The 14,866-nt window shown below is 38.2% G+C and overlaps 1 long non-coding RNA gene across 2 annotated transcripts in view; it reads right to left on the bottom strand.

The window, feature by feature from the left end:
• LOC139358097 (uncharacterized) overlaps nucleotides 1-14,866 on the bottom strand; it is a 60,297-nt gene that overhangs the window by 2,312 nt on the left and 43,119 nt on the right. Inside the window, exons 2-3 of one of the 2 annotated variants that reach the window (XR_011612408.1) lie at nucleotides 1,009-1,069; nucleotides 426-903 (exon numbers count right to left, since the gene is read on the bottom strand). This is a non-coding gene — a long non-coding RNA (uncharacterized lncRNA). Of the gene's footprint in view, nucleotides 1-425; nucleotides 904-1,008; nucleotides 1,070-14,866 lie in introns of those variants that run through there. The other variant, XR_011612407.1, reaches the window with a different exon arrangement.

Below are 14,866 nucleotides of genomic sequence, written 5' to 3' on the forward strand. Positions count from 1 at the left end.
AAAAATAAAAATTTCTGCCAAGCCATATGCTTCTGCTTCTCTCCTTCAACTGGCCTAAAATAAAAAAGATTACCCCTCTCTGTTCTTTTTCCTATCCTTCTACTTGAGGGGGAAAAAAGAGCTAGAGAAAGAAAAAGAGAGAGAGAGAAATCAAACAACTGTCTAAACAAATCAATCCAACATTTCCAAGGGCTTTTGACCTGCAGCAATGTCAATCTCATCTTTTTTTCCCTTTCTTTCTTTGAATCAACATAACCTATGATTCTGATCACTCCAATATGTCAGTGCCTGCTGAGGGCACGTTTTATTGTTCATAAAGCCCCAGACGATAATGAAAAATAAGCAGGGAAATGATAAATTCATCAAAGTTGCGAGAATATTCGAGGAAAAAAGGAATTTCCCGAGGTAACTGTCCTTGACCCGGCTCTTTAATCGAGTGAAATTTCATCACTTTATCTAATATCATGCTTCATGCTTCAGGCTCCCAGCAATTCTATTTTAGTGTGGTCTAATGGGCAGCTGACACATCCACTCAGCACCAGACGGCATAATATGTGCTGACACACTGTGTGGCAAACTGCCTTGCAGGGGCTGTTTATTTGAGCCTCGCCAGGAAAAATGTCATCACAAAAAGGTTCTTTATAATTCTGGCCTCAGCTTTCCGGGACTGGGTGGACTTCCCACTTTAAGAGGTCTGGGAGCCCTTGCGGGAAGGCAGGCAGTGATTTGGGTGGCTGTGCACATTTGACTTTGGGTGAGGGTTGGGAAAGCCCCGGTTATGGTTGTCTGAAACCTGAATCTAGATAGTGTAATGAAGAGTGTCATTCTAACGGCTTTGCAGGCTGGTCTTCTCAGAACCTCTGATTCAATTTGATATTCTGAGGTTAACGTGCTGTATTGGGCCTGAAAACAGGAATGCACATGAAAAGCTTTTATACTTATTCAGTTCAGTAAGCATGGCAAACTCATCAACAGCTATTTGTACACTGTAGGCATGATGGGACTTACTTTGATGTTCTGATTTATGCTTGCTATTTTCCCCTCAGTGTTACTTTGGAGTTGAAATGCACTTAAAAAAAAAAAAAAAAAAAAAAAAAAAAAAGTCAGCTTTTGACATAATAGCTAAGGATATTATCATAAATGAAGCAACACACACACACATGCACACACAAATATAGAAATGCCACAATCTTTGACTCTAAATTTCCAATGTAGACAAACTTCAAATTTGAAAAAAATATAAAGGAGATTAAAGATAACTAGATGAAATGTGTGACCCTGGGCTGAATTCAGTGCCACAGAATGGAAAAAAATGCTATCAAGGACGTTATTAGGACAACTGACAAAACATGAACCGTAGATTAAAGTATTGTATCAAATGATAAGTTTCCTGAATTTAATTACTTGTTGTGATTATGTAAGAAAATGTGTTTTCTTAGACAATTCACAGTGAATTAAAGCTACTAAAGAGTATGGGGCATGGTGCATACAAATTACTCTCAAAGGGTTCAGAAAAATTTAATTAGAGAAAGAGGGAATGATAAAGGATATGTGGCAAAATGTTAAACATTACCAAATCAGCAGAGCAATGCAAAGTAATTCTTGTCGAGAAGGAGTAAATAAATTCTGTCAAGTAGAGGTTCAATTGTCTTCCCTCCACTTCTGCAGAAGAAGCTAGTTTGCATCCATATGCAAATGTATTTCGATATTCCTGATCTATAAATGAACCTTTGAACTAGCTGTAATAGTCGCCTGTTTCCCTCACTAAAGATGAGCTAAAACCTCTAGCACATGTTCCTTCAAAATAAAATTGGTTAATCCAAATAAAGTCTTTAATTCTCTAAACCAGTCTTGTGACACTTTCATAAGTCTGAAATCATTGCAAAATAAATATTTTCTAAAATTACTATAAACAGAAAATAACTATGAGTGGGGAACTGGTGTAAGAATAAATACCTGCTGCATGTGCACGTATTAAATAGAAATGTGCTTTACAGGGAGATAATGTGCTTACTCCAAAACTGTGGCACCAGTAAGGTTAAGCAAGCTATGGTCAGTCTAATACTACCACGACTCTGATCATAATGGAGTTCTGTGATTTGTGGCCTCATTAGAACCCTGGGATGGCTATTTAGATCTCCGTGTATGCTATGCCTTGCTTCACCTCACAACCTTTATATTTAAGAAACTGAAGTAGAGTCGCTTTACATTTCCCAGAAAGATCAAATTTAATCTCAAATGGAGTAAGACATTTCTATCTTATGCAAAGTAAGAAGTCACACTGGGACTGGCCTAGTGATCCCCACAGTCTATCTACAGAGGAAGAGTCTTTTGTCACAAAATACTGGTAGTTGCAGTTAGGGAGGAAGAGCATGGTGGGGTGGGATGTTAAAGCCGCAAAGACATCTGTCCATCAAAAGGTTGAAAGCAGGGCATTTCTTCAGTGGTGAAATAAGAACATTGTTCTGTCTTACAAATGCCAACATTTACACCACAAACATCTTTCACTTTAAGCAGGAGTGCTTTGGTAAGGCCGATCAAATATTCCTTCCCCAGTGATTTCCAGCTTTGCTTTTTCTAGAAAGGAATTAGTACTGGTAGCAGTATAATAGGAGCCATAATGAAAATAGCCTTTATATTAGATTGAGCCCTTACAATGTGCCATACACTCTGTCAACAACATCACATTACCCCTTTATTCTTCACAGTTTTCTGAACCAGATATTATTAGCCCCATTTCACAAAGCAGTAAACTGAGGGACAAGGAGGCTAAGTGATTGTGAGCTAAGCTCACAAGAGCTAAGCAGTGGCAGAGTTAGATTTCATATTAGGTGAAGTCTGGTTCCAAATCCAGAATGCTTGCATTTGCACTACACAACCTCTAGAACGCAGACTTGATGAAAACAAGCTTACAAATTGCTTTATTAAAAGCTCATTGGTTCGGGTGTGGTGGCTCATGTCTGTAATCCCAGCACTTTGGGAGGCCGAGACGGGTGATCACCTGAGGTCGGGAGTACAAGACCAGCCTGACCAACATGGATAAACCCTATCTCTACTAAAAATACAAAATTAGCTGGGAGTGGTGGTGCATACCTGTAATCCTAGCTACTTGGGAGGCTGAGGCAGGATAATTGCTTGAACTCAGGAGGCAGAGGTTGCAGTGAGCCGAGATTGTGCCATTGCACTCCAGCCTGGGCAACAGGAGCAAAACTATTCAAACAACAACAACAACTCATTGAAGAAAACAATACAAATTAGGTGTTCACAATATGGTACTGTTCATGTCATGGCCATGGTGATCAATGGTCTTGTGGAACATCATGCCAATGAAATAACTAGTTTAAATAAAGCAGTTTGATTATTTTGAACAAATAATGCAGAGCAATAAAAAGGTTATTTCCTTTTATTTCCTTAGATTAGCTAAAGTTACTAAGAACAGAAAAAAGGAACTACTATTTAATTTTCCATTTTGAAGATTTTTTCTTTCCTCGAGATGGCATCTTGCTCTGTCGCCCAGGCTGGAGTGCAATGGCACAATCTAGGCTCACTGTAACCTCTGCCTCCTGGGTTCAAGTGATTCTCCTGCCTCAGCCTCCCAAGTAGCTGGGATTACAGGAACGCACCACCACGCCCGGCTAATTTTTTGTATTTTTAGTAGAGACAGGTTTCACCATGTTGGCCAGGCTGGTGTTGAACTCCTGACCTCATGATCCGCCTGCCTTGGCCTCTCAAAGTGCTGGGATTACAGGCATGAGCCACTGAGCCCGGCCCATTTTGAAGATTTTAATACTCTACTTGGAGAGACCCTATATTTTCTAAAACTACAAAACAAAACTGTCAAATTATGAGAAATTTTTAAAAGCAAGCTTCAAGTGTTGTTGTTTTAGTAATGGTAATAAACTATATCAACATTTTTTCTAGTAAAAGCAATAATTTTTCTAAAGGGGAAAACTTTAATTTATAAAGACTTTCACTAGTCAAATCATGGCTAGAAGTATTTGGGGTCTGATATTTTAAGTAAATTGATTGTATCTCAAAATTAATCCTGTCCACCATTTTATGTGAATGCCAATTTTCTTTAATTACTGGAAAGTATCAAGTCTTATCAATGAGACTTTTAAAAAGTCTAAGAGAACATAAGTCAAATAAAACGGTGACTTTGGATATTATTTCATTTGTTGTCTGCCTGTTGGGTCCTTCGTTCAGCTAAGAGACAAACACTTATTGAATGTGTTTTGATTCTTGCTCTCAATAATCTTAAAATACAAAGATGAGATACAAATAAACAGTTGGCTGTAACAGAGGGCAAATGAAAGTACCCAATAGAGAATGTAATGAATAAAAACTACTTTTTTTGGAAAACTGTTTCTCACTCTACATGATTCTACCTGTTCATCACATGACCCAACCTCCTTCATCATAGAAACAAGCTTATGACCTGGACTGGCCAATCAGAGAACCCAGGCTTCCCAGAAACAATGATAGCCCCAAGATAGACACATGCCCCACCTCCAAACAATCCAAGTCATATGAAGAGTTGATATAAACGCTGTGAAAGAGGATTTCTCTCCTTCGGAGACTGAGAGCTAAAAATACTATGTAAATCTGGAGCTTCTGAGAACCGCTTTCCCATCATGTATGAGTGTAGGGTCTGCTTAAGACTGAACCCAACATGGAGAAAACCAGAGCCAGGAAATAAAATAAGGGACAGATCTCTGAGAACATTAGCCAGGTACTGAATTCAGACAGCTCAACTACTGGATTTTCAGTTACACGAGCCAATAAATACATATTTTATTTACCCTCGTTTGTATCTTTCATTGAAAACTAAATTGCCTCTCCAATACCAAGATGATCCCTGAATGGAGATGGATTGAAGTGTAAAACTTTTTCCATCTCTAACATCATATTAATTTACTTCACATGGGGGATAGAGGAAAGAACAATTACCTTCAGCTGAGTAATACACTCAGGGTTTCATGGAAGAAGTGATATTTGAGTTGAGCTAGGATTTCCAAAACTGTAAAAGCAGAGTAAGGACTTTTGGGATGAGGAATTAACATGAACAAAAACAAAGAAATATGAAAGTATCCAGTGCATTTGTGTAACTCAGTGGTACAGAAATATAACAAGGAATGGAGGAGAAGTTGAGAATGGGAAGGTATTTGAGAAGTCAATGATAAAAGATCTTGAATATTTGCCAGGTAGTCCTAACTCTTATTATATAAACAAATGCAAACCATTGAAGGCTTTGGAAGAAAAAAAAATTCAGGATGTGTCGTATTTCCTGGGAAAATAATCCTGCTAACAGCCTAAAGAAATAATTAAATTAGTAAAGATTGGAACAGAAAGCAACCTAGGACCTTGGTGAGAGGTGTTAAGGACATAAAGAAAGTGCCTAGAGGGATGGATAAAAGCAGATATATTCAAGAGACATTTTAGAAATAAAATTAATAGAGCAAGGTAACTAAAGTTAAACCTTTTAAATGATAATATCTGCCAAGAGAGAATTTTAAAAAAGAAATTGTGATCTGATGAAGTTTTGAGGCAACAGTTTTTAATGGTTCAAAACACGATCTTTCAGGCAAAGTGGAACTAACCTTTGAGAAATGCTTAGAAATGATCCAAAACAGGCAGATGTACTACGCTCACTCTAGTATCAGGAAGTGAAAGAATTTTACTTCTAAGTTTTGACTTTATAACACATTTTAAACTGCAGACAAATGAGCTGGCATAATGATAGAGTCACAAAATGAATTGCAAGTTGAATGTTAAATGATGCTTGCTTCCTTTGGGTTTTCATGTGGTCGGGCTTAATCTCAGGACAGCAACCAAATGTGGGTGCAGACTGTCTTCATTTCCTTCCTTCCTCCCTTCTCTTTTCTTCCTCTGGCTCTCTTCCTTTTTTCTTTTCTCTTTCTTTCTCAGTCTATCCTCTTACTCCCCCATTATCATTAAATTCGTAGCCACATTTAGACAGAAAACTTTTTATTTTCATAGTGGAAATTAATCAGCATGTTGTTTCAAAACAACACAAGAAAAATTAGCAAAGTTTTCCATGACTTTAAGAGTGGGTGACCTTTTAAATTTTAATGAAGCAAATATTTATAGAGTGCTTACAATGTGGCAAGCACCGTGCCAAGTGTAGTCATTGTCTCCAAAGACTCAGTGCCCAGAATCTTCACTTAGAGAGTGATGATTTGTCAAATTTAATAATTAGAAATTTTCTATTTCAGCAAAATTACACTTCTAATCATAATACGAAATTTTAGGATGATTTTCTTTCCTGAATTGACTATATTATCATTTGAATTCAAATAGGGAGTATGGCAACATTCCAGAAGTTTCCATACTAATTTTTATAAAGGTATATGCAAATGTTGATTTCAAGTTGTAACCCCTGGGATGGGGGGTGGTGCTTCATAGCCAGTTTTTAACTTTCAGGTGGATAGTAGGCATTAATTGGTCATATTTAGGCAGGCATTGAACTTAATAACAAACTGTAGTATTCATTATGTACTGTGAACTAACAAGTGCTCGGGGCGGGCGGGGGGGGCTCACGCCTGTAATCCCAGCACTTTGGGAGGCTGAGGCTGGCAGATCACCTGAGGTCAAGAGTTCAAGACCAGCCTGACCAACATGGTGAAACCCCATCTCTACTAAAAATACCAAAATTAGCCAGGCATGATGACACATGCCTGTAATCCCAGCTACTGGCAAGGCTGAGGCAGGAGAATTGCTTGAAGCCAGGAGTCAGAGGTTGCAGTGAGCTGAGATCGCACCATTGTACTCCAGCCTGGGCAACAAGAGTAAAACTCCGTCTCAAACAAACAAACAAACAAAAAAACAAGTGCTCATGTCAGGGAGGGACAGTAAGCGGTAACTACAGGATGACCGAAGTTGAAGGGAGAACAAAAAGGAAATCTAGTTGTCAGTACCAGAAATCAGTTGGCAACCATCATCCATTAGCTACCTCAGTGATTTATTTTTTTCTTTTTTTTTTTTTGAGACGGAATCTCGCTCTGTCTTCCAGGCTGGAGTGCAGTGGGGAGATCTCGGTTCACTGCAACCTCCACCTCGCGGATTCAAGCAATTCTCTGCCACAGCCTCTAGAGTAGCTGGAATTACAAGCGCCCACCACCACACCTGGCTAATTTTTGTATTTTTAGTAGAGACAGGGTTTCACCATCTTGGCCAGGCTGGTCTTGAACTCCTGACCTCATGATCCACCCACCTCGACCTCCCAAAGTGCTGGGATTACAGTGATTTTTTTTTTTTTTTTTTTTTGAGACGGAGTCTCGCTCTGTCACCCAGGCTGGAGTGCAGTGGCCGGATCTCAGCTCACTGCAAGCTCCGCCTCCCGGGTTCACGCCATTCTCCTGCCTCAGCCTCCCGAGTAGCTGGGACTACAGGCGCCTGCCACCTCGCCCGGCTAAGTTTTTGTATTTTTAGTAGAGACGGGGTTTCACTGTGTTAGCCAGGATGGTCTCGATCTCCTGACCTCGTGATCCGCCCGTCTCGGCCTCCCAAAGTGCTGGGATTACAGGCTTGAGCCACCTCGCCCGGCCTACAGTGATATTTTTAACTGTACCTAAATCTAATACCATTTAAAAAAATAAGAATTAAAATTTTCTTAACTCATAGTATCTTTTCAGGTAAATACCATATACTATTATTATTACTCTAAGTAATCATCTAGGAGTTTACACACAGATAATGTTTTCTTCATCTTCAAAATGCAAAGAGGAAAAAAAATGAATTCCTATAATCATCTTCAAATTCTCCCTCAAAAAAAAAGTAGGAAGCTGGGATACAAGCCAAGAGAAAAATCCAATTTTAGAACTTCAAGATCAAGTACCTAGGCCAAGGGTGAAAAAGGCATCCTTAAAGAGACCGAAGTCTTAGAAACCAGTTCTGAGGAACTTGAACATGGTTTTCTCACAAAGTTGAACTTGGCCGGGCGCGGTGGCTCATGCCTGTAATTCTAGCACTTTGGGAGGCTGAGGCGGATAATTCCAGCCCTTTAGGAGGCTGAGGTAAGAGGATCACTTGAGCCTAGGAGTTGGAGATCAGCCTGAGCAACATAGGAAGACCCTATCTCTACAAAAGATTATTTAAAAAAAAAACAAAACACCTAGCTAGACCTGGTGGCACTTGCCTGTAGTCCCACCTACTCAATAGGATGAGGTAGGAGGATTGCTTGGGCCCAGGAGCTCCAGGTGGCAGTGAGCCATAATCATGCCATGCACTGCAGCCTGGGCAGCAGAGCGAGAGCCTGTCTCAAAACATCTATATATATATATAAAAAAACAAAAAGTCGAACTCATTAAACTGTCCCAGATGAACAAACCGGTTAACATTATTAAAAACACTTTTCAATAAAATATAACTTCTAAATTACAATATCACACAGATCAGTGCATTAATTAAAAAATAAAAGATATATTTAACTCAATCAAAATTCTTGAGCTTTCAGATCTTAAAGAAAATTATGTTCTTACAATTTCCTTTTTCAACTTCATAATCAACTAACAGTTTAACAAAAGGCAGAGGAGAAATCTGTAGCATGCATTAAACTTTCACTTTCATTAGCAAAACAAACACTGAATGAATGTGCTTTTACCACATCTGCTTAACCTTGAAGACTCTGTATTTTGTTCACTCTTCTTCTGGAAGTTTTAAATGGCAAAAACATTCCTGGTTTCATTTGCAGTCTGAATGAGTAATTTCAGTGATAACAATGACATTTGAAATATTTGTGGTTTTGTGCAGCCTTTCCTCCAGGAATAATAAATAAGCCAAGAACATTGAATAATGCAAAGAAGACCTTCCTTAAGAACCATAGAGGAAAGCAAGATCCTGTGCAAAAGTCATTTGTTCTGGCCTTGTAGCCCCGTTCGGAGTGGAATTCATACTACCCAGACTCTTGGGGTTTTTTTGGACAATTAATTTATTAATAATAAATTTAATTAAACAACCAACGAATCAGTATTTAGGTCTCCATTTCTGAGCTGATAATATTTGTCCAGCAGTGCTTAAAGTCCGGTTGTTATTTGTTTAAATTTAGACTTATATAGATTCTGCATGTTCAGAGGATCTTTATCTTTTACTGTCCTCTCTGTTGGCCAACATTTGAGCATGGGAGTTGGGGAGTGGTGTGTGATATTCTAGTTCAAAGGCTCTTTTAGCCAAACTGAGCTTAAATATGTACATAGGCATATTTTAAGGTGAGTACACAGTATTAGCTGGTCTCTCAAGCTATATATGTTTAGATAAAAAACACTTATACTAAATACAAATCCTTTCTGAAGTAATCAGACCACCAACCACAATGTCAAAACACTTTCAAGGAAACTTCACAAAAACACCAAGCTTCAATTGTCTCCTTTACTCGTAGCAAAATGAAATAAACAGGGCCAAAGGAAATTTCCCCCAAGCCAACACATAGACAGGAAAAGACTTCAGAAATCCAGGAGCAATGACAAACATTTTTTAAATAACATTGGATTTTCAATTAAAGTCTTAACTAAAAGTGGTTCTAAAAAATCAATGTGTTCTCCTTAAGGGAAAGAGGGAAGACTCCAACACACTTGTAAGCACACAGTAGGCATTCAAGAAATCATTGTTGATTGCTAGCAAAGCAGTGACAAAAATCTTATGTTTTTCTAGAATAGAGGCTGAATCAAGGCTTTCTCTCTGTCTGCATAGTTTGGATGTTCCAGAGAGTGTAACAGTGAAAGGACAAGAAAGTAAGAAAGAAGCACTTAAGGGAGTGAAGAGACTTTGGAATTAACAAAGACAAGATCCGTTTCTCATTTCCCTATCCCTTCAAAACAGTTGGGGAGGGGGACTAGTTATCTCATCATTGTAATAAAGGAATTGATCTAGATGTATTCTATAGAGGGCTGTAAACTGCCCAGTAGACATCATTCAATCGATTCTCACTATATTATTTTATAATTTTTTGAAAAAAATGATGGTATTTTCTCTATGTTCCTCATAGCATGGAGAAAGATCTAACAAGGACCTAAGAGCTCCCTAATCAATTGGTCCTCATTGTTCCAGGAAGTTAATAGATAAGAGATTGCTTCCAGTTTGGGGGAAATTATTGAGTCATTCAATTCTTTCACCTCTCCAGATCCTTCTCGATATCCAAAGTAAATAAAATGCAGAGATAATGGGACCACCGGAGGAACTCTCCCCACTGTTCCTTTAATATCCAGTTGAATGGCACTGTCTAGTCTCCAGGTAAATATCATTGCTCCATGCATGTGCTTTAACCATACGTGGAGAAGGTGTGACCCTGAGAAGACTGAAGAAGAGAGAAGCTAAATAATCACTGTTATAGACAACACAGAAGATTTCAGGTGGCATGTTCATAAAAATCAAGGACTTTTTCCAAGCTCACTGTTCAAGCAGGTAGACAATACATGCAGATTCATTGCACTCTAGACACAGCCACCGGTGTTTCCCTGTCTTAAAGCGTTACCATTAAAAAGGAATTATCCTACTTAGAAAAAAAGGCTGTGTGTATTTAACTTGAAAACAAGATTTGACAAGGTGACCATCTGTTTTCTCTTTCCCATTTAATTACAAAAGGAATGGTACTTGAAGCCAACCAAATACCCAGGGAGGAATTGGGATTATGACATATTCATTTTCTCTGCAAAGTGCAAACCTAACACTTGCTCATATGGCCACATTGAAGGGGAGCAGAATTAGCGCAGCTGCAGCTGATCTCCCACCACAGCCACTGGGACTGAAGTTAGTTAACCTGAAAACCTGACGCCACTCAATGTAAGCACATTGAAGGGCACCCAAACCATTGGTAAAGCCTCCCCTTGGGAAGAACAAATGTTCCACTGGATAACATCTTATTTCACCTGCTTGCATGGGGTCATCTCCACTCAAGGTCTGAGTTTCTTGTCTTTCCCTTTTCTTTTCTTTCCTTTTCTTTTCTTTCTCTCTTTTCCTTTCCTTTCCCTTTCTCCTTCCTTCCCTTCCTTCCCTCCCTCCCTCCCTTCCTCCCTCCCTCCCTCTCTTCCTTCCTCCCTCCCTCCCTACCTCCCTCCCTCTCTTTCTTTCTTGACAGAGTCTCACTCTGTCACCCAGACTGGAGTGCAGTGGCGCTATCTTGGCTTACTGCAACCTCCTCCTCCCGGGTTAAAGCGCTTCTTCTGCCTCAGCCTTCTGTATAGCTGGGACTACAGGCATGCTCCACCACGCCCCACTAATTTTTTGCATTTTAGTAGAGATGGGCTTTCACCATACTGGCCAGGCTGGTCTCGATCTCCTGACCTCATGATCCGTCCTTCTCAGTCTCCCAAAGTACTGGGATTACAGGCGTGAGGCACCATGCCCTCAGTCTGAGTTTCTATCAGCAGAGTTTTTTTGGTGAAATATGGTTGAATCCAATTGTATAGAAACAACCCCTTGTAATGGAAAACACAGAAGACTGAAAGTCACAAAATCTAGGTACCAGTTCCAGGTAAGTCACTCCTTACCTATGTGGCCCCAAGCAAGTTATACAAACTCCCTGAGTCTCAATTTCTTCATCTATAAAATGGGAACGCTAATACCAACTCTGCTTACCTTATAGGATGTCTAGAAAAGTTTTATAAGCTAATTGGAAACTGATAGGTAAAATATAAATTATTTTACCAATATAAAATATTAATAAAAATATCAACAAAAATATGGTCACAGTAAACCTAAGTAAACTTAAGAAGAATCCCATAAGGGACATTTCTACATCATACGTAAATACTCCTTGCAATAATAAGATAATTTTTCTAGCTGCTCCTTTTTGTTTAAGCAGAGATCTCCTGACCAGCTTCCAAAAGGCCACAAAAATAGTCAAACTGTCCCAGAGAAGTAATTACTTCAGAATATTTGCACTTGTATAGACATGACTTTTTGCAAGAGCAAAAAGTGAATTCTGTTCACTTAAGTGTATTCCCTTAATTCTTTGGTATTTTCCTGAAAATATAGTTACCTTCATTCCAGTGCTGGCCTATGCAGTAAGGGAGCCAGCAGCCACATATGCCTGTTTAAAATTAAATTAATTAAAATTAAATAAAATTAAAATGTTAGTTGCTGAGTCACACTAACCACATTTCAAGTACTCAATAGTCCCAGGTAGCTACTGGCTATATCACAGCAGACAGCTCAGATGGAGAACATTTTCATCAGAGAACGTTCTATTGGACAGCACACGTAAGGCTTTAAAAAGTAAGGCTTTACTGGGATCAAACTGGGGAAGGAAATATACTATGTGCCTTCAAATTCAAACTTTGACTCAATTCTGCCTTTCACTTGAGTGAATGTTAAGTTTAAATCCCCTAAGTCTCAGTTTTCTTCATCAGTATAATGGGGACAATAACAGCAAGTCTTCATAAAGTAATTATAGTAATTATGAAGACTAAGTGAAATAAGTAAAGCATCAAGCATATTATACATACTCAATAAATGTTATTTATTACTGAATTTCATCAAGTCTAAGATGCAGAACTTTTCACATTTTAACATATCTCAAATTCGCATGTAATTTATAACCAGTGCCAAAAGAAACTTGGCAGGGGAGGGAGTTGTGACATAGATGTCAATGCCTGCACATGTGCAAATTTAGCATGTGTGTAGAAGGTTAGAGATTCATCTGAGTCTCACCTAAGCTGAGATATAAGCCTTGTTAGTATGGCATGTTGTTGAACCTTTTTTTAAATTTGGATTCCAATTGTCATTTAAAATGTCTTCGAAAAGAACATATGAAAATTTTACAGAGAAACAAATGAGTATTGTCTTTGCAGAATTGTCGTGCTCTATGTAGTACAATTACATGCAATAGCAATTGCCAAATCTCTTAGGATGGGCATGTGTTTCTCAAAACTATGAGGATTTGATGATGTCTGTTCTTGAATTCTAAATGACTATCAATCTGATACCATCATGCATCCATCAGAAATTCCCAGCTGACTCTTAAGAACTGTTTAATGTCCATCAATATGTGATTCAATTAAAAGGGAAAAAAATGTAATGATGATTTTAACCACATGGGAACTGTTCATGAAGTCTGAAATGCTGCGATATGCCTTGAAATTAGTCTTTTGTTCCTAACCATGCTAAAGAGGAATAGATTATAAAACTCAAGTTCTGAGAAGTGGAGTCACCATGATCCCACGGACAGTGTCCAAATAGACTCAGGACAATATTTGGACTTTAAATGCAAAAAAGCTTATGCTCAAACCAAACTTATGAACTGAAGAATATATATCTGTCAGGAAAAAGAAAGTTGTATGATTTCATAGGTACCTATTTTTTCTGAAAAGCTGTTATTCAGTTCATGATGTATTTAGCAACTTATGGTGTCTGCTGTCAAGGAAATGTGGGATTATCAACAAGAAAAGACATATGATGAGAGAAGAAAGAGATAAATCCCCAAATCTCCTAATCTTAGCTCTAGAGGAGAGAATTTATTCAGTTTTTTTTCTTTTTTTTTTTAGTTTTGTTATTATTAATATGTTTCATCAAACCCGATAACTTAGCTGAAGAACACAGTTATTTTAATAGCCACCAACGAAAAAAAACTTACCAATTAAACTGATAAAAATGCCTTTGTATTATTTAGATTTTATTTTATACTTATTGAAATTATTTAACACTTATTTTTCCAGACTCCTCTGTATCCAAAACAATGAAAGTGTTAGCTAAAATGCTACCAGTTAAGACACTACAAAAAAAAAAAAAAAAAAAAAATTCTTCATGGAAAGAACCCAAAAGGCCTTTCCAAGCTCATCTTGAGAATATTATACCTGGGTAATCTGGAGAACAACCAATAAGGATTAGAGAAAATCCCCCATGAGTCAGCATCAAAGACTGCCAGAGTCAGGGGTGGATGGGTTGCTTGCTTCACAAGCAGGAAGAAGCAGGGTCCATTGACACAAAGACTGTCGAGGGACTCCACAGTCAAGAAATATAATTCACCCCCAGTCAGTGAGCCTGAGGACATCCAGAGCTTCTCTTACAAATGCCATCCCACAACCCGGCATATCAGTCTTCTGACACGACGCCTTTACAAAAATAATATTTACTGGGTTTTGTGGGGTTTTCTTCTGGTTTTGAAAAGGATCCTTGTTTATTGTAAAGAATCCAGAAAAACAAAAATAAAATATAAATGAAAAAATAAGTGTCCCAGAATCTCATCATTGGTAGCAATTTGATATATTTCTTTCCAATCTTCTCCCTGGGTGTCAATTAGGATAATATTGATTTTGCAGTGCTGTTTCTTATCATTTTCATTTAATATTTCCCAAAGCTAATAAATATTCTGAAAAAAATTCTAAGAAAAAAATTCAGCAGGAATCACTTTTATACACAAAGTCATCAATTATATGCCTTGAAATTAGTCTTTCTATGTTTTCTTTTTCTTCTCTTTTTTTTTTTTTTTTTTTTTTTTTTTTTTTTTTTTGCGATGGAGTCTTGCTCTGTGGCCAGGCTGGAGTGCAGTGGCACTATCTTGGCTCACTTCAACCTCTGCCTCCCATGTTCAAGTGATTCTCCTGCCTCATCCTCCTGAGTAGCTGGCATTACAGGTACACACCACCATGCCCAACTAATTTTTGTATTTTTAGTAGAAATGAAGTTTCACAATGTTGGCCAGGCTGGTCTTAAACTCCTGACCTCATGATCCACCCGCCTCAGCCTCCCAAAATGCTGGGATTATAGGCGTGAGCCACCGTGCCTGGCCTCTATGATTTTTTAAATAGTCTATCTATGTTTTTCTATACTATTTATTGAAAGATAATACATACCTTGAATATACCACAATAGAATACTCCTCTATTGACTATGGAATTTTCTTCCAAAGGAC

The sequence above is a fragment of the Macaca nemestrina genome, chromosome 14 (assembly GCF_043159975.1).
Source record: "Macaca nemestrina isolate mMacNem1 chromosome 14, mMacNem.hap1, whole genome shotgun sequence".
NCBI lineage: Eukaryota > Metazoa > Chordata > Mammalia > Primates > Cercopithecidae > Macaca > Macaca nemestrina.